We start from the raw sequence: 22500 nt of genomic DNA on the forward strand, positions 1-22500 counted from the left end.
ACCAGTTAGTGTTCTTGGTAAATTGATTATTTGATTCATGCTGACCAAACATCTAGGTTACTGGTGCTCTCGGTAGCTGCGCAGGTATACTTCTAAATATGCAGGTGTTTCTAAATACTGAGAATGCATGCAGTAAGGCGGATTAAATGATTTCTCGTAAATACGGGTTTGTTGTGTTTAGAGATTGACAGGTGCTTTGTACCCATTTGATTCCCCGCCTGCCGGTTGAACAATTTTGTAATTTGCAACCAAGAAGAATTTCGCGTGTGATGTTCTTGGTAGATAAGCAGGCAGTTCTAAATACTGTGAAGGCTTGCAATAAGGCGCATTAAATGATTTCCCGTAAATACCCCCTTCTAGTGCAGTGTTTAGAGATTCACTAGTGCTTAGTCCACATTTATTTCCTAATGTATGGGTTGAATAACACGTCTTTCTAGTGTAGTGTTTAGAGATTGACATGTGCTTAGTCCACATTTATTTCCTAATGTGTGGGTTGAATAACACGTCTTTCTAGTGTAGTGTTTAAAGATTGACATTTGATTCTCAGTCTGTCGGTTGAATAATTTTGGTTGTATTGGAATGAATCCAGAGATGTTTTCTTAACACGTAATTGTAATTTCATCTGTTATAACACTATTCAACTGGAATGAATTCACGAACGTCAGCTAACCTTTGATTTGTCTGTACAGTGTCTATCATTTTACATATACCCATGGGGGGTGTTTGCCGCCAGTGCACCTCACTCAGTGCACGGTAGGCATTGGAGGTCCTTTGCAGCGCCCCCCTAAGCCTCTAGCTGCAATTCTTTTCATTCCTTTTGTTGTACCTGTGTTCTTATTCTCTACCCTCCATCTTACCTTCCACACACTCCTAACAATTGTTTCATAGTGCAACTGCGAAGTTTTACTCTTGTTGCACCTGTCAACCCTTTTACTCTCAATTTCCCTTTAACCGCTGCTTCACCTCATAGGTCCCAGTGCTTGGGCTTTGGCCAAAATCTTACATTCCAATTCAAATTATCCTCACTTATTTCAAATGAAGAGTTCAATGCTTTGTTGCATATTAACGTAATTTGTAAATTTGCATCATACCCCTTTGTTTTTTTTTCTAATCGGTTTCTTTACGTTTTGTACGTGGAAATATGCTAATTATTTCCTGCTAATATGCAGATTATTCAGTCGTTGTTTTAGATTAAGCCAGCAACATGGCGGCACTGGCTCTTGCCACCTAGAGCAGCCCGTAAATTATTCGGTTACCGACATTATCCGATGTGCAAGGCATATTAGTTGTCTGGTCGACGAGGATTAATACAAATGCAATATCAGTAAATAAAGATAATAGAATAAGCAGGACGGGTTTTAAAAAAAATGCTTTAATAACTCATGATCGTAATATAACGGCGCAACCTTCTGCTATCCTATTTTACTGTCTGTGTTAACGAAAGGAAATTTTCTGTATTTTCCCCACCATTACATTACAATGTATAATACCCGCATTTTGCAGCTTGCCTACTACCCCTAGCTGCAACGCCTTTCATTCGTTTTACTGTACCTCCATTCATATTCTTTCTTCCATCTTACTTTTCCACCCTCGTCTAACAGTTGTTTCATAGTGCAGCCGTGAGGGTTTTCCTCCTGTTACACCTTTGTACCTTTTTACTCTTCAATTTACCTTTCAGAGCTGAATGATCTCATAGGTCCCAGCTCTTGGCCCTAGGCCCAAATTGTATATTCTATTCCCAGGCCCAAATTGTATATTCTATTCCCAGGCCCAAATTGTATATTCTATTCTATAATACGTTCCTCGCTGGGTGAGCGGGTTCCGTTCTCAGCTACCACTCTGTTGGTCGCGAGTTCGAATCTCCGACCGGCCAGTGAAGAACAAGAGGAATTTGTTTCTGGTGATAGAAATTAATTTCTCGCTATAATGTGGGTCGGATTCCGCAATAAGCTGTAGGTCCCGTTGCTAAGTAACCAATTGGTTCTTAGCCACGTAAAATAAGTCTAATCCTTCGGGCCAGCCCTAGGAGAGCTGTTAATCAGCTCAGTGGTCTGGTAAAACTAAGGTATACTTAACTTACTTATTCTATAATACCCACTGAATTGGATTTTTGGGTGTCTTTGTGAAACGGCTGAACTAGTGGAAGGTTTCTGCTCAGGAGGTCGTCAGTAATTGCATACGTCAGTGACAGATGTACCAATTATGGTGGCCACCTTCTGTTCCTCGTTGGACGGGTGGGTACCGTTCTCGGCTAGCACTTTGCTGGCCCACGTTCGAGTCTCCGACCGGCCGATGGAGACTTAGAGGAATTTATTACTGGTGACAGAAATTCATTTCTCGTCGTAATGTGGGTCGGATTCCACAGTAAGCTGTAGGTCCCGTTGCTAGGTAACCAGTTGGCTCTTAGCCACGAAAAATGAAATCTTATCCTTCGGGCCAGCCCTAGGAGAGCTGTTAATCAGCTCAGTGGTCTGGTTAAACTAAGGTATACTTAACATTTTTTGGCCACCTTCTGATAGGGAAGACGAGTTATCATTAATATTCAGGTGGCCTAACATCTAGCAAATATAATAGAAAAGGTAGAATTTTGATAAGAAAGTCTAGTTTTCCGCATAGGCTAATGGTATCTGTGGTAACGTATGCGAACTACACTCTTTTGTGATATACTAAGCTTCGGCTCCGGAGGGGGTAGTGCCGCCAATGCACCTCACGTGGTGCACCGTAGGCATTACTTAAGATTCTTTGCAGCGTCTCTTCGGCCCCTAGCTGCAACCTCTTTCATTCCTTTCACTGTACCTCCGTTCATATTCTCTTTCTCCCACCCGACTTACTACCCTCTCTAATAACTATTTCAGAGTGCAACTGCAAGATTTTCCTCTTTCTCTCAATTTCCCTTTCAGCGCTGAATGACCTCATAGGTCCCAGCGCCTGGCCATGGCCTAAATTCTATAATCCAGTCTACAAAGCCTCGGAATTTTCATTTATTCGGATTCATTTTTGAAAATTCTTATCTGCCTATTTGTCTGTCTGTCTGTTCATCGATCTTCGCACTCCATTATCATTTGCCTCAATCCTTCTGTCACCTGGCTGCGCCTCGTAATATGCGGTAATCTGTCAAAAGTTAGGCTTTCCCAGTATCCCATTACAGGCAAATCCGATTTCGCGCAAAGTGATTATACGTCGGTAGTTCCCTGTGTTAGAGGCGATTTTTCTTCACTCCATTTTCCAAATCCGAAAACAGGTGATGGATTCATTCATGTTATTTTAATTGGCAGCTCTCGTACGAGTATGAGGGGCTTTGCCGTCGCAGTGATGTGTATACGACGTGTTTGTGTGAGAGGGAGAGAGAGAGAGAGAGAGAGAGAGAGAGAGAGAGAGAGAGAGAGAGAGAGAGAGAGAGTTTTGATGAATGGTTCCGCCATGTGTCAAGGTTACCTCGTCGAGATCAGCTCTGTTTCAGTTATGATATTGTGGTGAGAGAGTGAACCGCTTAATAATAATACTCTCTCTCTCTCTCTCTCTCTCTCTCTCTCTCTCTCTCTCTCTCTCTCTCTATTCTTGGTTGCGTCCCACAGATATCGAGAGACCTACTGATAGCTAATCCTTCGCTTAGTTAAACTTAGGGACAATGGATAGAAGAATCTCTCTCTCTCTCTCTCTCTCTCTCTCTCTCTCTCTCTCTCTCTCTCTCTCTCTCCGTAGTTGCGTCCTACAGACATCGAGAGACCTGCTGATACCTAATTCTTCGCTTCCTTAAACTCAGGAATTAAGGATACAAGAGACTCTCTCTCTCTCTCTCTCTCTCTCTCTCTCTCTCTCTCTATTCATGGCTGCGTCCCACAACACTCGAGACCTACTGATGTCTAATTCTTCGCTTCCTTAAACTTAGGAACAAAGGATATGAGAATTTCTCTCTCTCTCTCTCTCTCTCTCTCTCTCCTCACGATTGCGTCCCACAGATACCGACAAACCTATTGATACCTAATTCTTCGCTTCCTTAAACTCAGGAATTAAGGATATAAGAGACTCTCTCTCTCTCTCTCTCTCTCTCTCTCTCTCTCTCTCTCTCTCTCTCTCCTATTCATGGTTGCGTCGTCTAACACCAATCGAGCGACCTATTGATACCTAATTCCTCGCTAACTTAAACGTATGGACGATGCATATAAGACATTCCCTCTCTCTCTCTCTCTCTCCCTCTCTCTCTCTCTCTCTCTCTCTCTCTCTCTCTATTCGTAGTTGCGTCTCACAGACATCGAGCGACCTATTGATACCCAGTTCCTCGCTAACTTAAACGTAGGGACGATGCATATAAGACATTCTCTCTCTCTCTCTCTCTCTCTCTCTCTCTCTCTCTCTCTCTCTCTCTCTGTTGCGTTGTTGTCACAGACATCGAGCGACCTATTGATACCTAATTCCTCGCTAACTTAAACGTAGGGACGATGCATATAAGACACTCTCTCTCTCTCTCTCTCTCTCTCTCTCTCTCTCTCTCTCTCTCTCTCTCTCTCTCTCTCTATTCGTGGTTGCGTCTCACAGACATCGAGAGACCTACTGATACCTATTTTTTCGCTTACTTGAACTTCGGAACGATGAATATAAGAAAACCCATCCAGATCATTCTTCTCTCTCCCGGTACCGAACGCGTTTTGGTTCTGTCGTAAGTTTGACCTTCTGCCACTTCGCCCCAAGGGGCCGTTAAGGTAGATAGTGAGAGGGAGAGCGGACGTGTATTGCATAAGATAACAAAAACATTATCTAATCTTTTCCTCTTCCCATTTTCTAAATCCTGCAAAACCTTTCCCTCCTCTTCCCATTTTCTATGACGTTCTAAATCCCAGACTTTATACCTTTCCCTTAACAAGGGCGCTTTGGCAGCGAACCTTACATAAAGTTATTAGGCAATTTTCCCCATCCACGCTTTCTCTCTATACCAGGCAAGAAATAATTGTGTGGGTTATTCTTTCCTTCACTAAGCCTTTATTGAATCCAGGAATTATCGCCTTTTTTTTTCTTTTATTTGGAGATCAGCATTTTCATACGAAGTTTATGATGCGATTAAAGGTGAATGATACACATTCTCTCTCTCTCTCTCTCTCTCTCTCTCTCTCTCTCTCTCTCTCTCTCTTGGTTACGCCCTGCAACAATCGAGAGACATAGTGGTACCTAATTCTTCGCTTATTTAAACTGAAGGAAAATAGACATGTGAAATTCTCTCTCTCTCTCTCTCTCTCTCTCTCTCTCTCTCTCTCTCTCTCTCTCTCCTGTTCATGTTTGCGTCCAACAGAAATCGAGTGACCTACGTACAGATACTTATCCTTCGCATATTTAATATAAGTAACTCTCTCTCTCTCTCTCTCTCTCTCTCTCTCTCTCTCTCTCTCTCTCTCTCTCTCTCTCAAAGTCTGAATGAAAATTAAAGTACAGAGCTTTCTTTTGCTCTAAATTTTCTTTTGCGTCTGCCAGTGGTTAATAAAGTACTTGTAATTCCGTTGAATTATGAAAAAGAAAGGTGTTTTAGTAACATTATGTTGGGAAATAATTTTGTTCGGTTCGTTAATTAAAAGAAATGCCACATTTTACCCCACGGTTTTTTCAAGATTACATTTTTAATGAGTAACTCAACGAAGATTACATTTTCAATGTAATTGATTAGCTAATGCATTCGTTAGAGAAAATACTAATGTCAAGTTCTCTTTGTCTTCGACAGTATAATTTTCTGGGACGAGATCCTGCCTTGCTTCTAAGATTGCCGAAAACGTTCTCAATGTGGTCCAGTTTGGAAACCAAGGTAAGGCATCTTCAAGTATTTATTTTTTCCTTTTATTGTTTGTCTTTAGTTTATCAGTGAATATGTCATTATGTTGACTGTAACGAAAGTTGAAACAATACTGCATTCAGTGTACACCTCACGTATATATATATATATATATATATATATATATATATATATATATATATATCGTATATATATTAGAAGTAATCAACACAGTCACGTTTGGAACCGAAATAAATTTCTGACTCACATCAGGATCGAACCCAGGTCTTTCAGTTGAAAGATCTGGGATCGATCCTGATGAGTCAGAAATCTGTGTGTGTATATATATATATATATATATATATATATATATATATATATATATATATATATATATATATATATATATATATATATTATGTAGATGCTCAATTTCAGTAGTTTGATGGGTATATATATATATATATATATATATATATATATATATATATATATATATATATATATATATATATATATATATATATATATATATATATATCTTCAAACTACTGAAACTGAGCATCTCGTCAGGGAATACATAAATATTCGAGTTGAGAAGTTCACTGAAAAAAAAATAGTTTTCTTAGGAAAGAACCATTTTGTTTTTGTCGATTACTGAACAAACAAAATTCGGGTGTTTTTGGAAGTCATTTTTTTTTTTAGGAATCTTTTCAGTAATACAGTCAGCAATTGATAATCTCCGAAGGCTTTGTTATTGTTAGTGAAAGATCGTCTGTTATTTGGGGGGTAGTAGTGGGGGGTGGGGGTGGGAGGAGAATCAGGTGTGGGATCACTGGAAGCTCTCTTAATCCAAATGCGTTGCATGATTTATTTTATTAGATCTGCTTCAAAGAGCCGTTTGCATCTAAAGAATTGCTGTATATATTTACATGATAATTAGGTAGCCTAGTAAAAGGCTACAATACATTGGAAAAAATAAGTTTCGTCAGAAGTGTCTCTTGTTAATGTAGCAAGTTATTTTGGTATGAGCTCATGCTGTTAATTGTAATTATATTCTTCTCTTGAATTTGATTTTGATTATCTGCGTCATTTTGAAGATTCGCAGTTCGAACATATCAATAACACGATCATTATGGGCGAAACCCGTAAGGGGTTAGTGCCGTCAGTGCACCTCACGCGGTGCACTGAAGGCGTTACTTAAGATTCATAGCAGCTTCCCGCAGGCCCCTAGCTGCATCCCTTTTCATTCCTTTTACTGTACTTCCGTTCATATTCTCTTTCTGCCAATTACTGTCCACCCTCTCCTAACGATTGTTTCTTATTTCAAACCTGTTTACTCTCAGTTTCCCTTTCAGCGCTGGATGACCTCATAGGTCCCAACGCTTGGCCTTTGACCAGAATTTTATATTCCATTCCATTCTATTCCATAGTGGGAGAACGACAGTCGGAGAGCGCCACCTATGCCACTGCATCATCTTCCCTATGTGAGAAATAAAAAAAATAATAAATTATTGCTTTCCGGTCATTCTAACAAACATCGAAGATTGATTCGCTTTGTTTCATTCTTTGTTTGCCTCTAGTTGCGTTCTAGTTCGTCTTGATCATGAAGCATTAGTTTTCCCAAAAGTTCAAGACCAGTCCTGCTTTCTTCCCGAGGATCTGACTTTGAGTAATTACAACACATATGATGATAGATCATACGGTCATGTCGAGGGACTGAAATTTCAAAAGCACTGCCTGTGGCACTTATTGTTTGAAGTTTTTCAGCTGAAGTGTTGGGGATCTTGAATTTCCACATTATATTCCTTTTACGGATTTCGTTCAGGGTGAATAAGTTTTGAATTACAGAAGTGTGAAATTTTCATCGTTTTTGTTTTTGGCTCTGCAGGATTCTTTTTTTAGTTTTTATTTTCTTAATTTTTTAATTTTTTTGCCCGCTTGTTAAAGAGTATTCTCTCTTGATCTTACATGATTCCGTTTTTTTTATTGTCATATTTTTTTACTTCGATTTTTGAAGAGCATTTTCACGTGAAATGCAAGTTAATATGGCGGTATTTTTTTTTTATGAAAATTTGTATTTTTGTAGAATAATCTACAATCTTTTAAAAAATTCAATTTATAAGCCACCCTCGAGGGTGTATATGAACGAAATTTTATTGTTTACGGAGATAAAGTTCTTATATATCTCTCAAGCAAATGATTAATGAAATACCTTACAATGCCCTTAATTTCATAATGGTAACTTTTAAGAGCATGCTTACAAAACTCCATTTACAATCCAAACACAGAGCTAAATGGACCACACGTTACTCAATGATATTCTGGCGAAGTCAGAAATATATCGTAACCATATCCACAGTCGGGGCATTAAGAAAATCTTAGCGTATTAGATATGGTGATTTTGAAGGTGATTTAAACTTTCGACGCAAGTTTTAATGAGATCCTGTCAACCGAAGACTGAAGTCCGTCAATTTCAAGAAGAAAAAAATGAGTGTAATGTGACTGTAGTTTTATGTCGTTCATTTTCTTTGACAGGCAGTTAATCACAAAGGTTTTGGCATAAGACGAGAGAGTTTGCATGAAAAAATTCGTTTCTCTTTCTTTTTTTATTTTAATTTACATTTTTCAAACCTTTTAGCGAGTTTTTTTTTTAAGTTTTCTGCGAAAGAAAACTATTGTGCCGGCTATGTCTGTCCGTCCGCCCTTTTTCTGTCCGTCCTCAGATCTTAAACACTACTGAGGCTAGAGGGCTGCAAATTGGTATGTTGATCATCCACCCTCCAATCATCAAACATATCAAATTGCAGCCCTCCAGCCTCAGTAGTTTTCATTCTTTTTACGGTTAAAGTTAGCCATAATCGTACTTCTGGCAACGATATAGGACTGGCCACCACCGGCCCTTGGTAAAAGTTTCATGGGCCGCGGCTCATACAGCATTATATTGAGACCACCGAAAGATAGTTCCATTTTCGGTAGCCTTGATTGTAAGCTGTACAGAAAACTCGATTGCGCCGAAGAAACTTCTGCTCATTTTTCACTTGTTTAAGGCGTCTAATGTTTTTTACTAAGATCTTTAGAGTTCCAGATAATAATAGAATCAGTGAGTTGTCCTCATACGGGGATGTGCTGTCACTGTACCCAACGCGGTGCACTGTAGGCATTGCCTAAGGGTCTTTGCAGCGTTCCTTCGGCCCCGAGCTGCAACCTCTTTCATTCCTTTTTCTGTACCTCCGTTCATATTATCTTTCTCCCATCTGGCTTTCCACCTTCTCCAACATTTGTTTCATAGTGCAATTGCCAGATCTTCATCCTGTTACACCTTTCAAACTTTCCTACTGTCAATTTCCCTTTCAGCGCTGAATGACCTCATAGGTCTCAGCGCTTGGCCTTTGGCCTAAACTCTATACTCCAGTTCATGACATTCTAGGGATTTCACTGACGTTCATCTGACGAAGAGCCGTTCAGGGACTACGCAGACGTTTCGAAAAAGTCTATGAAGTTCACTGACGTTCACTAGAACAAGAGCCATTCAGAGGCGTTCACTAGGCGAGTCAAATAGTCTAGAAACATTAAATCTGTGAGTGACTAAGTGTTCAAGAACGTTTGCAAATCCCCCGTTACTTAACGATTAGGTCAATGGTTATCGCTTTGGGAAAATGTTTTCCGGAGAGCCTGATGGGACGCCATTGTCCAGTATCCGCAAAACTCCAGTATCTGTAAATCTGTTTAGGAACCTTCGCCAAGATTTCCCACTTGGGAATTTTTTCCCCAACCACTTGGGAGTTTTTTTTTATTATTATTTTTAATTGTTATTGACCAGCCGTGTACTGGAGCACTTATATCATCCGGTTCCGATATGGCAAGAGCCATAACAGTGACATATGAAACGATTTCTGCGACAACGACCCCGCTGATGACCACAACGCTTTTTCCGTTTTTATTTTAAGAGCGGAAACCAATCGGACGGGCTGCTTAATGTCTTTTACTGCCCAGGCCCGAACGAAAGGGGAAGGAAACAAGAATCTGAGGATGAAATACGAAGATTAACAGTTGTTCAATGGTAACGCGCTTTTGAGAGGGAACGTGTTTATTCAAAACAAACATTAGGAGACCGCAAACCGCTGCCAAAGCTGAGCGCGCGCGCGCGCACACATACATACACATCCCTTGCCCCCCTTCGCCCACCATAAGGGCCCCCTTCCCCAAAAATTGCTGCATTCGTATCTCTCCCAAAATCCAATCACTAGGTGTCTCTCCCAAAATCCCAACTTGGGCTGATTTACTGTAAAAATCCACTCCTTACTCTTGGCGTAATAATCATGCAACTGATGTCTTCCGGTCCATTGGTTTAACTTACAGATCATTTTATTTGTCTCTTATTCAAGGTCATCGTTGCAAGATTTTTTAGTGAAAGTTGCCATACAACATCCCCCAGACATACGTTGAAACCTTGCAAAGGTAATACGAGGATGACGAACAGTATCAATAAGAAATATCTCTTACAGTGACAATTTTTTAGAAACGTGTTGATAATCTCTCTCTCTCTCTCTCTCTCTCTCTCTCTCTCTCTCTCTCTCTCTCTCTCTCTCTCTCTCTCTCTCTCTCTCTCTGTCAAATTCTGTCGTCAGATGTTATCAGTTATAATTACCGTGATTAAGAAAAAAGGCATGCATTGATCGTGTAAGAAGACTTAATCTGAAAGGAAGGATAAATAAAGACTTCTCGCAGTAAAAGACAAAAAAAAAAAATCATTTAAAAAGAATACAAACACTATTAGATCAGGCTAAAGCAGAACCCATGTACGCCACGTGCAGTCAGCCGAGTGACGGATTCCAATAAACATATTCAATAACATTCATTAGACTGCTTCTGCCATAATTGCATTCGATATCGTTCAGGCTGCTGTATTATGGAACGCGGATCATCACTTCCATTATACTAGATATCCGGTACAAAGTCTCTTCCTCAATTGAGAGCTTTGGATCCATAGAGCCGATGGTCGTTAATGAATGGATTAATAAATGAATGATGTAGAATTTGGCTAGTGATACTTTAGTAAGTTTGAATGAAAGACTAACCAATTTCATTTGGCTTAAATCCTCCTTATATTAACAGTGAACTAAACCGAGTCCCTTTGTTGTTAAATTCATGAGGGTAACTTCCCGGAAAATCATAGTGTAGTTCTGACTCCTTCGTCGTGAAATGGTTTATAATTTTAGTCTTTTGTGTTACCTCAAACAAAAATTTAAACGGTATCCATTAATATGTCGAAGAAAAATAGTTTCCTATTGGTTTAGTTTTCTGTAAAAGAAACCTATTGAGGTGGCTATTTGTCTGTCCGTCCGCACTTTTTCTCTCCGCCTCAGATCTTAAAAACTAATGAGTCTATAGGGCTGCAAACTGGTATGTTGATCATCCACCCTACAACCATCAAGCATACCAAATTGTACCCCCCTAGCCTCAGTAGTTTTTATTTTTTTTAAGGTTAAAGTTATCCATGATCGTGCGTCTGGCAGCGCTGTAGGACAGGCCACCACCCGGCCGTGGCTGAAAGTTTCATGGGCCGCGGCTCATACAGCATTATACGCTGTACAGACAACTCGTGTTAATGATAAAACTTTTTGAAAATAAAGATAAACCCATCGTGTAGGTGGTCATATATTAGAAAAACGGCACTTAGTCATTTATGAATATCAGGACTTTTAAGATAAAGAGAGACCATCTAAAACTTATTTTCAGTTAAAACACCGAATGCAGAGCGCAATCAGTTTGTAGCAAGTCCATTAGTGGGGCTTCCAGGAAAAACAGATCTTGAATGTTTTTCCGCGAAGGGGAGATTAAATGAAGGACCATTTATGAAATGAATAGTAGAAGAGGCGGGTCTTGGGTTGATGCGGATAATATTAATGGGAGAACGTGAGTCTCGTGGAGTAATTACTGTTGCCTTTTTTGTGAAACTGCTGCTTGGGAGAAAGTTCAGGATACAGACAATTGAGGATATGTGTATGTAATATACGTATTTACACACACACACACACACACACACATATATATATATATATATATATATATATATATATATATATATATATATATATATATATATATATATTAAAAGATAAAATCCACGAAGGAAAGGGAAACATTGTGTGCTGAGGCCTTTCGACTGTCTGTCGTCCTTTACTTTGCAAGTTAAGGACGACAGACAGTCGAAAGGCCTCGCAGAGTAAAGGACGACAGACAGTCGAAAGGCCTGGCAGCACCCCAGTGTTTCCCTTTCCTTCGTGAATTTTATCTTTATTTATATATTCATCACGTTCCATATTTTCGTGATATATATATATATATATATATATATATATATATATATATATATATATATATATATATATATATATATATATACTGTATATAATATATATATATACTGTATATAATATATATATATATATATATATATATATATATATATATATATATATACATATATTTGTATTGTGTGTATCCTGAACTTTCTCCTAAGCAGCAGTTGCACATAAAAGACGGCACTAATTACCTCACAAGACCGATTAATGTTATCTAGCTCAGTCCAAGAGCTGCCTCTTCTAATGTTCGTTGCATGAATAGTCCTTCATATTAACCTTCCCCTTCTTGGAAAAACATTCAAGATCTACTTTTCCTGGAAGCCCCACTAGTGGACTTGGTACAAATTTGATTGCGTTCTACATTCGGTGTTTTAACTGAAAATGAGTTTTAGATGGTCTCTCTTTATCTTAAAAGACCAGGCATTTCATGATTAACTAAGTGCCGTTCTTCTAATATATGACCACCCACGCGAAGGGTTTATCATTATTTTCAGCAGTTTTATCATTAATACCTTTCCAGAAGAGATGATTCAAAAAATTTAAACAAGTAAAAAATGCGACAAAGTTTCTTCGGCGCAGTCGAGTTTTCTGTACAGTATGAGTCGCGGCCCACGAAACTTTCAGCCACGGCCGGGTGGTGGCCTGTCCTATAGCGCTGCTAGACGCACGATCATGGATAACTTTAATCTTAAATAAAATAAAAGCTACTGAGGCCAGATGGCTGCAATTTGGTATGCTTGATAATTAGAGGGTGGATTATCAACATACCCATTTGCAGCCCTCTAGCCTCAGAAGAGACGATTAAATAAAATGTAAACACCTACAAGAAAGTACATTTCTTCGGCATAAGGAAATCGTTTAAATTTGTGTTTATGTATCAAAAAGGACTAAAATTATAACCTTTCACGAGGATGGAGTCAGAACTAAAATCATGGTTTTGCGGGAAGTTACGTTTTTGAACTTAATAACAAAGGGACTCCGTTTAGTTCGATGTTAATAGTACAAGGAGGATTTAAGCCAGATGAAATTGATTAGTCTTTCTTCATCATTCATTCTTTCATTAATCCGTTCATTTACTGACCTGCTCTGTAATGCATTGCGGTTAATTTGTAGACTCTCTTGCCTTCAAGTTACCAGACCTGCTCTCCAACTTAGAATACGGTCATGCAAAAGTAGGTGAGTACTTTCATGGCGGATGGCAGCTGTCACTGAGTACACAGCTTTATTATACAATATTGTTCATAAGGGTGTGATTGTATACACACACACACACACATTATATATATATATATATATATATATATATGTATGTATATATATATTATATATATATATATATATATATATATATATATATATATATATATATATATATATATATATATGAAATATAAAAACACCGTATCGTGCCTCTCAGGTATCAATAGAAGGATCCACAGTTATACTCTTGTTTAGCAAGCCGAAATGTATTTGCAGACATATTTACAAAGCATAATATATATATATATATATATATATATATATATATATATATATATATATATATATATATATATATATATATATATATATATATGATTGTATTTTTTTACTTATACACGCTTAACTATTCTTATATTCACAAATGCTAAAGATGACGCCTGACGCTCAAAAATGTAAAAATTCCGGGACTTAAAATTTAAAGAATCTCTCTCTCTCTCTCTCTCTCTCTCTCTCTCTCTCTCTCTCTCTCTCTCTCTCTCTCTCTCTCTCTCTCAGGATAAACGCCCAGATTATGAGGAATTGCTAAGTCATTATTTATGCAAACGGGAATCATTTCAAAGAATAGTAGAGCTTATGCAGATCAGTCAGTATATTGCACCTTTTTTCGTGAATAAACTATGAAACGGTAATTACAAATTAGCCGGCATAAAATCTAACGCATTTACGCCTTAGGGAAATCTTTTTCATTATTCAGACACTCATGAATAACCTAATGAGCGCGAGAAATTTGAATCGTTATATGACAGCGGTATTACCAGTCCTGTTAAGCGGTGAGGCAAAACTATTGGGAGAATAAAGTTACGGTTATAAGTTTGAATGTTAAGGGACTAAAAATTAATATCCCGTAGGGGGATATAAGACCGTCAATGCGCCTCACGGGGTGCACTGTAGGCATTACTAAAAGTTCTTTGCAGCGTCCCTTCGGGCCCTAGCTGCAACCCCTTCCATTCCTTTTACTGTACCTCCATTCATATTATCTTTCTTCCGTCTCGCTGTCCACCCTCTCCTAACAATTATTTCGTAGTGCAACTGCCAGGTTTTCCTCCTGGGACACCTTTCAAGCCTACCTCCCCTCAGTGTCCTTTCCAGCACTGAATGGCCTCATAGGCCCCAGTGCTTGGCCTTTGGCCAAAACGCTATATTCTATTCCATTCCTAAAAGCTAATAATGAATAAATGATCGAAAATGTTAGAGGGAAAAGTAGCCATGTATGTAAGGTTGAAGAATATGCACGAGGAAATTGGTCGTGTGTATTTATATAATTTTGTGGCCTGCAGACACCGATAACATTCCTTGGTGGACAAGGGATTTTAATAGTCACGAAAATTGATTATAAATTTTTTTCCTGTAATTATCTTTGACAGGTAGTTCTTGTTTTAGTTAGTGTGTAAAATTAGAATTATTAATTGCATCATTCAGGTACAGTTCGGTCAAGGATATGTGCACACTTGGAACATGAAACAGTCGGTTGCCACATTCAGGAGATTTTTGCGTGAGTTTTGTATGTAAATGTACATGAAATAAAAATGGAAATGATAAATATTTAAATGACAAATAACCCCTTTGCGGAAAGATTAATAAAAATGGTGCTCTCTTAAGCAAATTGTAGGGAAATATTCCAGTCCATTACTAGAGATTATTGTAGGACACAAAATCTACGTAAATTTACAGCTGTGGGAATCATATTTTGCTTCCATTGTTCGTAATAATTCTATTGAGTAAATGATTGCTTTTACCCCAGGACTTAATTAATTGCTGTAACAATGCTTCCTGGCTCCATCTTTCATCGCCAACACGTATTACCTTTCCAGTAGTTAAACAATTTCTCATGCCATTAATTTCAAGTCCCGAGTGCGCATGCGCTGCGCGACGCAAAGTTAAGTACTTACAGATGTCAGAAGCTTTCAAGTGCCTCCCGGAATTGTTCTGAAGGACCATTGTGTCCCGTTTCTGCCACGTCCCGCAAAGATAAGTTCTGATTACGCCAGAGGCAGTGTTCGTGTTGATTAATCATTTGCGGTTAATGCAATGGTTGTAGTTTAAAGATTCATTAAGAAAAAATTCGTGCAGGCTAAATTATGTGTCCTAAAGGTTAGATATAATATACAGTGAAAGGATACAAAAAGATGTTTAGTGGAAGCCATGTGTATCTTGGGAAAAAATCAACACTGCTTCACTGTGGACCTTCTCAGTTCCAGAGGTCCTTTATTCCTCACACCATTGGACTGTGGAACAGCCTCCCTGAGGATATTGTGCAATTGGAACTTCAAAAGTTCAGGCGAAGATGCAATGCATTGCTACCTAAGACAGTTCTCCTGTTTTAGTCATTTACTTACATTTTATCTATTTGTTTATTAAATTAGTAAATTTGTTTTTTCTTTATAATAATTGATCTTTTCTCTATGCATTTCCTATTATTTCTATTACTTCTTTCAAATGAACAACATATTTTTTGGAAGCTTTTATTTCAAGTCACTGGCCCCTCTGGGCTTGTTCCTTATGAACAGGGTTCATGGGCTCAATAATAATAATAATAATAATAATAATAATAATAATAATAATAATAATAAGTAATTATTAGTGTACTTAAGGTTAAGTAGTATTTGTGCCTGTTCCAGTTGTTTTGCTTTGTAATCGTAATTCATCACTGTTTTAGTGACCTTGGTTTTTGTAACGTCAGTAATGGAAGAGCTAGTTAGTCATCTTTCATCACGAGAGGGGTTTACACAGTAATATAGCGTGAAAAAGGATTTTTCTCCTCCTCTGTTTGTAAAGAATGAAATGTACAGTTTTGGGGAGTCTAAAGTAGCCAAAAACTTGGCATCGTCCTGTGCGCTGGCGAATGTATTAGTGATTTAGCGTTTTACTGTACTGAGTTAAGACTTGGACATGCTAATACACATGTCTTTTACGTCGTGATCACCACTGACACAGATACTTTTTTAATGTTAGTCACAAAGGTATGCCACTTTCACAAGTGAATGAGGATTGCTTCTGTCAGTGAAGATGAAAGTCATGTAAGCTAGGGAGTACATTGCCCTATGAACAATAGTGTTTAAGAAAATCGTGTACTCATTGATTGCTACCGTCAGTCATGAAAGTTGTTCACCTCCTTGTGCATGACCGTATTCTTGACTGAGAGCAGTACTGGTAAACAAAATAATCTGCAGAAATTAACCGCATTGCATTGCAGAGCAGGCCAGTAGAAAGAGAACGGACACAGCGCTGTGAACGTTACCCATCTCTTTGTTTTCTAGATTTTTACTCTGAAGCCCCTTACACTTCATACCCCGTAAGGTTGTAGTGCCATAAGTGCACCTCACGCGGTGCACTGTAGGCATTATTTAAGGTTCTTTGCAACGTCCCTTCGGCCCCCTAGTTGCAACCCCTTTCTTTCCTTTTACTGTACGTCCGTTCGTATTCTCTTTCTTCCATCTTACTTTCCACCCTCTCCTAACAGTTGTTTCATATAGCAACTGCGAGGTCTTCCTCCTGATACATCTTTCAGACCTGTTTAATGTCGATTTCCTTTTCACCGTTGAGCGACCTCATAGGTCCCAGCGCTTGGCCTTTGTCCTAACTTTTATGTTCCAATTCCTTACACTTATGAGAACAAACGGTGTCGGGATCATATCGTTCTCTAGAGAAGATTTTCCTGACAACTGTACAAATATTCAAGTGATCTTTCGGGAACCTTAATAACGGAGGCAGTCAGGCCAGGTGAAATTCATCTTAATTCCTGATTTCTGTAATGTATCAAATTAGGCCTTAGGTAAATAATAATAATAATAATAATAATAATAATAATAATAATAATAATAATAATAATAAAAATTACAGTATTTAAGAAAACCCTTGTAGCAAAAATATATTTTTACCACGGTGCAACATTTGTACAGTTCATTCATGTTTATCAGTACGCTTTCTGATTACAGTAAAAATATTCTGTATAAAAATTGGTGAGAAAATAAACGCAGACAGTCAGTCAGAGAGAGAGAGAGAGAGAGAGAGAGAGAGAGAGAGAGAGAGAGAGAGAGAGAGAAAATCCATCAGTGATCATAAAACTCACGGCTAGAATTTCAACACCGTCCTGAAAAATGTTCATTTACGACATTTACACTTCACAAATTCCATCAGTATATTGAAATACGGTGATGGATTCACGTTTCGCCGGCGCTGGCGTCAAATTCGAACTAAAACTAAATTCGGGAATGTTGAAACTCGTCGCTACTAAAATAATTCAGCGTGGTCCAGCCCGTTTACCGTCCTTAAAAAAAAAAAAAAAAAAAACAACGACAGGAAGTATTTGTCATAAAAAAAATTGACCTGAAGTATTCGTAAGACTTGATGGAGATTCATGGTACAGTGATCGAACATTTTACAAATGACTTCCGGGTCCCTGTACCGAAGTATTTGTAATAAAAAAAAACTGACATATTTGTAAGACTTGATGGTTTCATTACAGTAAGTTCATGGTACAGTGATCGAACATTTTACAAATGACTTCCGGGTCTCTGTACCGAAGTACAGTATTTGTAATGGAAGAAAAATAACCTGAAATGTTTGTAAGACTTGATGGTTTCATTACAGTATATTCATGGTACAGTGATCGAACATACTACAAATGACCTCCGGGTCTCTGTACCGAAGTATAGTATTTGTAATGGAAGAAAAATAACCTGAAATGTTTGTAAGACTTGATGGTTTCATTATAGTATATTCATGGTACAGTGATCGAACATACTATAAAAGACTTGGGGGTCCCTATAGGGAGGTATACTTCCAGCTGCCCTCGTGCTTGTCTTGCAGTTGTAAATCTTAAGTTGTCATAAGAATAGAGGGGTTGTTCACTCGCTAGGTGTACTTAAATCGTATTACGCATGACGTTGTATGTGCGGTAAATCACTGCCTGTTTTACTTTTCTGTAAAAGAAAACTATTGCGCCGTCTTTGCATGTCCGTCCGCACTTTATTCTGTACTCACTTTTTTCTGTCCGCCCTCAATCATCAAACAAACCAAACTGCAGCCCTTTAGCCTCAGTAGTTTATATTTTATTTAAGGTTAAAGTTAGCCTCAATCGTGCTTCTGGTATCGATTTAGGACAGGCCACCACCGGGCCTCCGTTAAAGTTTCATGGGCCGTGGTTTGTACAGCACTATACCGAGACCACCGAAAGAGAGATCTGTTTTCGGTGGCCTTGCTTATACACTGTAGCGGCTGTACAGAAAACCCGATTGCGCCGATTAAACTTCGGGCGTTTTTTTTTTTTTTTTTTTGAGTGCATCGTTCGTTTTGAGTAAGGATATTTAAACCGAAGTGTTTTTAGTTGTAGCTGGCTACCTGTTAGTAGTGAACATTTGAGCAATTCACAAATGTTTGTCTTTTCAGTATGCAGTTGTCAGGGAACATTTTAGGAACATAATATCTTTGTAGAAAAATACCTGGTATTTCAGCGTTAGACAAGTAATAATCTTGGTCTAATCAAAATCTTGCTGAACCTTTTAATAATTCTTAGTTACAACCAGAGGGCAGAATTGTTAGTTACAACCAGAGGGCAGAATTGTTAGTTACAACCAGAGGGCAGAATTGTTAGTTACAACCAGAGGTCAGAATTGTTAGTTACAACCAGAGGGCAGAATTGTTAGTTACAACCAGAGGGCAGAATTCTTAGTTACAACCAGAGGGCAGAATTGTTAGTTACAACCAGAGGGCAGAATTGTTAGTTACAACCAGAGGGCAGAATTCTTATTTACAACCAGAGGGCAGAATTCTTAGTTACAGCCAGAGGGCAGAATTGTTAGTTACAACCAGAGGGCAGAATTCCTAGTTACAACCAGAGGGCAGGTTCGTTCCCCCCTTCACACCCCCTTCCCCTCCTTCATACACACGCCCCCCCAACAAGAATATGGACAATTCGACCACGAAAAAGCCAGTGACATAACGTAGGTCTGTTGTGTTGAAGGAAAAGCTGATGAGATAATTAAGTGGATCTGACGAGTGTCTGTTTAGGATGATTTCTTGCGGGCAGAGGTATGCTCTGTCTAGCCCCTTTCTCTACCTGTCTTACTTTACCTGAGGATTGTTGACACATCGGGAAGTAGGAGATATATGATTAGAGTAGCGCCGAATCTCGAAATCCTAGGTACCAGCTGAATGCTGCTCAGATTGTTGTGCATTTTATTAGCTTTTGTATACTACGTCGTTCCTTGACATGACGATTGCGCATTACGTTCTCTATATACGCTACATTACGTTTTTTATGTACATTACTTCACGTTTTCTCTATACATTACGTTACGTTTTCTATAACATTACATTACATTTTCTATGTACAGTACATTACGTTTTCTATGTATATTACATTACGTTTTCTATGTACATTACATTTTGTTCTCTATATTGTTGTGCCTATAAGTTTGTTGCTGCATTTATTGACTAGATACTTAAAAGTGTATTTTCGATAAATTTAGTTCCTCGTTGGACGAGTCGGTGGAGTTCTCGGCTAGCACGCTGCTAGGCCCGAGTTCGAGTCTCCAGCTGGCCAATGAAGAATTAGAGGAATTTATTTCTGGTGATAGAAATTCATTTCTCGGTATAATGTGGTCCGAATTCCACAATAAGCTGTAGGTCCCGTTGCTAGGTAACCAATCAGCTCAGTGGTCGGGTTAAACCAGGGGTTCTCAGAGTGGTCGATATCGACCCCCAGGGGTCAGTGGGACCATCCAAGGGGTCGGTGAATAGTCAGGGGGCAGAAAGGCCGTCGGTGAATGTTCGCTGCTAGGGTCTATAGGACCAATGAAGCCTCCGATTTGAAATTCTCGTTAATTAATAATTTGTAAAAATCTGACTATCAAACCTCCTTATATTAAAGAAAATTTTATTACTTTCTTGAATTAAGTTATCTGTACAACTTGATGAGTCAACTTTTGGCAGCTCCAACCTTCTCATGTCCTATCTGAGGTATTACAGTCAAAGTCAAAAGGACATTATTGATGAATTTTTGTTTGCCAAATATCTCACAGCTGAATCAGAAGGTGAGACAATTTTACAATTTTACAATGCGTGCAGCAGTATTTTGAAAAGTACAATATACCTCTTAGTAATATTACTGCAGTGACTGCCGATGGTGGGTCTGTACAGAGGATTTGCAAACCTACTCAAACAAAAAGTGCCTGATGTACGTACCATACATTGTGTACTGCACAGACAACATCTTGTAGCCAAGAAATTCAGTGATGGACTGCATGATGCCTTGAAAATGTGCATCAGGGCAACTGACAAAATCAACGCACATCCACTTAACTCAAGATTGTTTGCACTGTTGTGCGAAGAGAATAATAACATATATAAGAAATTACTCCTGCACACTAAGGTAAGGTGGCTGTCCAGAGGTCACAACTTGCAAAGACTTGTTGACTTGTACAACTCAACTGTTTAGTTCCTGGCAGCTGCGGACTCATCTTTATGTGAAGAGTTGAAAAAATGCAAAAATTCCCTGTTCTATCCGGCAGACCTCTAATCTAAATTTAATGAGACAAAAACGTGTGCAGGGTAAAGGTGTTACCATCATTCAGGACAGGACAGTTTTACTGGGATTCCAAGGCAGGAGCTTGTTTACAGCTTCACTGTCGCGTAAATATTTTCAATATTTTTCAGACTTACAACAGATACAGAGTGAAAGCAGTTCTGATGAAATTTACATGACTCATCTGGAGAATTTAATTGAAGACTTTAAAAAGCGCTTTGAAAACCTGGGAAAAATTAAAGTGCCAGAATGGATCCTAACTCCGTTTGATGTGTTAGAAATAAGGAATGCAGATATTGCTTCACGCTTGGAGGACGAATTCATTGAAATGACTGTGGACCCGGAAGCAAGTGCCTTGTTCAGAAGAAAGGGTCTCCGTGAATTTTGGATCAAAGAGAACAACGTTGCTAAATATCCTCAGCTTTTTGCAGTGGTTGAGCCATTTTTACTCGCTTTCCCAAGTTCATAGAAGCTGGTTTCAGTCATGCAAACGTAGTCTTAACAAGACAGAGGAGCAGACTGAGCCTGGAAGAACGAGGTGACAAACGGCTGAAGCTCACCAATCTGCAACCTAATATCAGGATCCTTGTTGAGTCCCACCAGGCACATCCTTCACATTAATGAGGTCGACAGCGGAAGAAGAAAATGGCATGTTGCACTGAGAATTAAGTTACATATACTCATACAGCTTAAGTTCTAAACATATTTTCTTACTATGTGTTAACTTTTTATCATACTGCATGTCAGGTACCAGACTAACACTACTCAAATTGATTTTGACATTGGTGTTTTTTTCCCCCTTGAATGATTAAATGCTAGGCTAGGGGGTCGATAGAAAATTTGAAACCTCATTGGGGGTGGACGAGTTAAAAAGTTTGAGAACCCCTGGGTTAAACTAAGGTATACTTTTTTCCGCAGTACTCACTGAAATGCAGTAAATATGCCTCGCTGTCGAACGTCTCAGTTCCAGAGGTCCACCTTTATTCCTCACACCGTGGGACTGTGGAACAGCCTCCCTGAGGGGGACGTTGTGCAATTGGAACTTACAAAAGTTTAGCGAAGATGCAGTGCATTGCGACCTTAATACAATTCTCCTTGCATTTTGATAATTACATTTATATATATATCTATTATTTGTTATTTTTTTAGTGAGATATCTTTTATCTGTGTTTCCCTTTACTTCCTGTTACTTCTTGCTAATGGACACCACATTGTGTGGCAGCTTGAATTTCAAGTCAGTTGGCCCTGTGGGCTTGTTCCATATGAATAGGGTTCATCTTCCGAATAATAATAATAATAATAATAATAATAATAATAATAATAATAATAATAATAATAATAATAATAAATAATGATAATAATAATAATGTTTACAGAACGCTTTGGAATTCTGCACAAAAATTGGAAAAATAATAATAATAATAATGTTTACAGAACGCTTTGGAATTTTGCACAAAAATTGGAATCCCACGAAATTAGGAACCGCATTTGTCTAATTGTTTTACAGTCCACTGAGACCCCATCAATTTAACATCAATGAAAATTTCAGGCATATTATTATTATTATTATTATTATTATTATTATTATT

General features: G+C 38.4%; 1 long non-coding RNA gene across 4 annotated transcripts in view; it reads left to right on the forward strand.

The window, feature by feature from the left end:
- LOC136847983 (uncharacterized) overlaps nucleotides 1-22500 on the forward strand; it is a 322346-nt gene that overhangs the window by 7376 nt on the left and 292470 nt on the right. For all 4 annotated transcript variants that reach the window (XR_010855891.1, XR_010855892.1, XR_010855890.1 and 1 more), the window contains exon 2: nucleotides 5708-5788. This is a non-coding gene — a long non-coding RNA (uncharacterized lncRNA). The remainder of the gene's footprint in view (nucleotides 1-5707; nucleotides 5789-22500) is intronic.

Source organism: Macrobrachium rosenbergii, chromosome 18, assembly GCF_040412425.1.
Source record: "Macrobrachium rosenbergii isolate ZJJX-2024 chromosome 18, ASM4041242v1, whole genome shotgun sequence".
In the NCBI taxonomy this organism is placed as follows: domain Eukaryota; kingdom Metazoa; phylum Arthropoda; class Malacostraca; order Decapoda; family Palaemonidae; genus Macrobrachium; species Macrobrachium rosenbergii.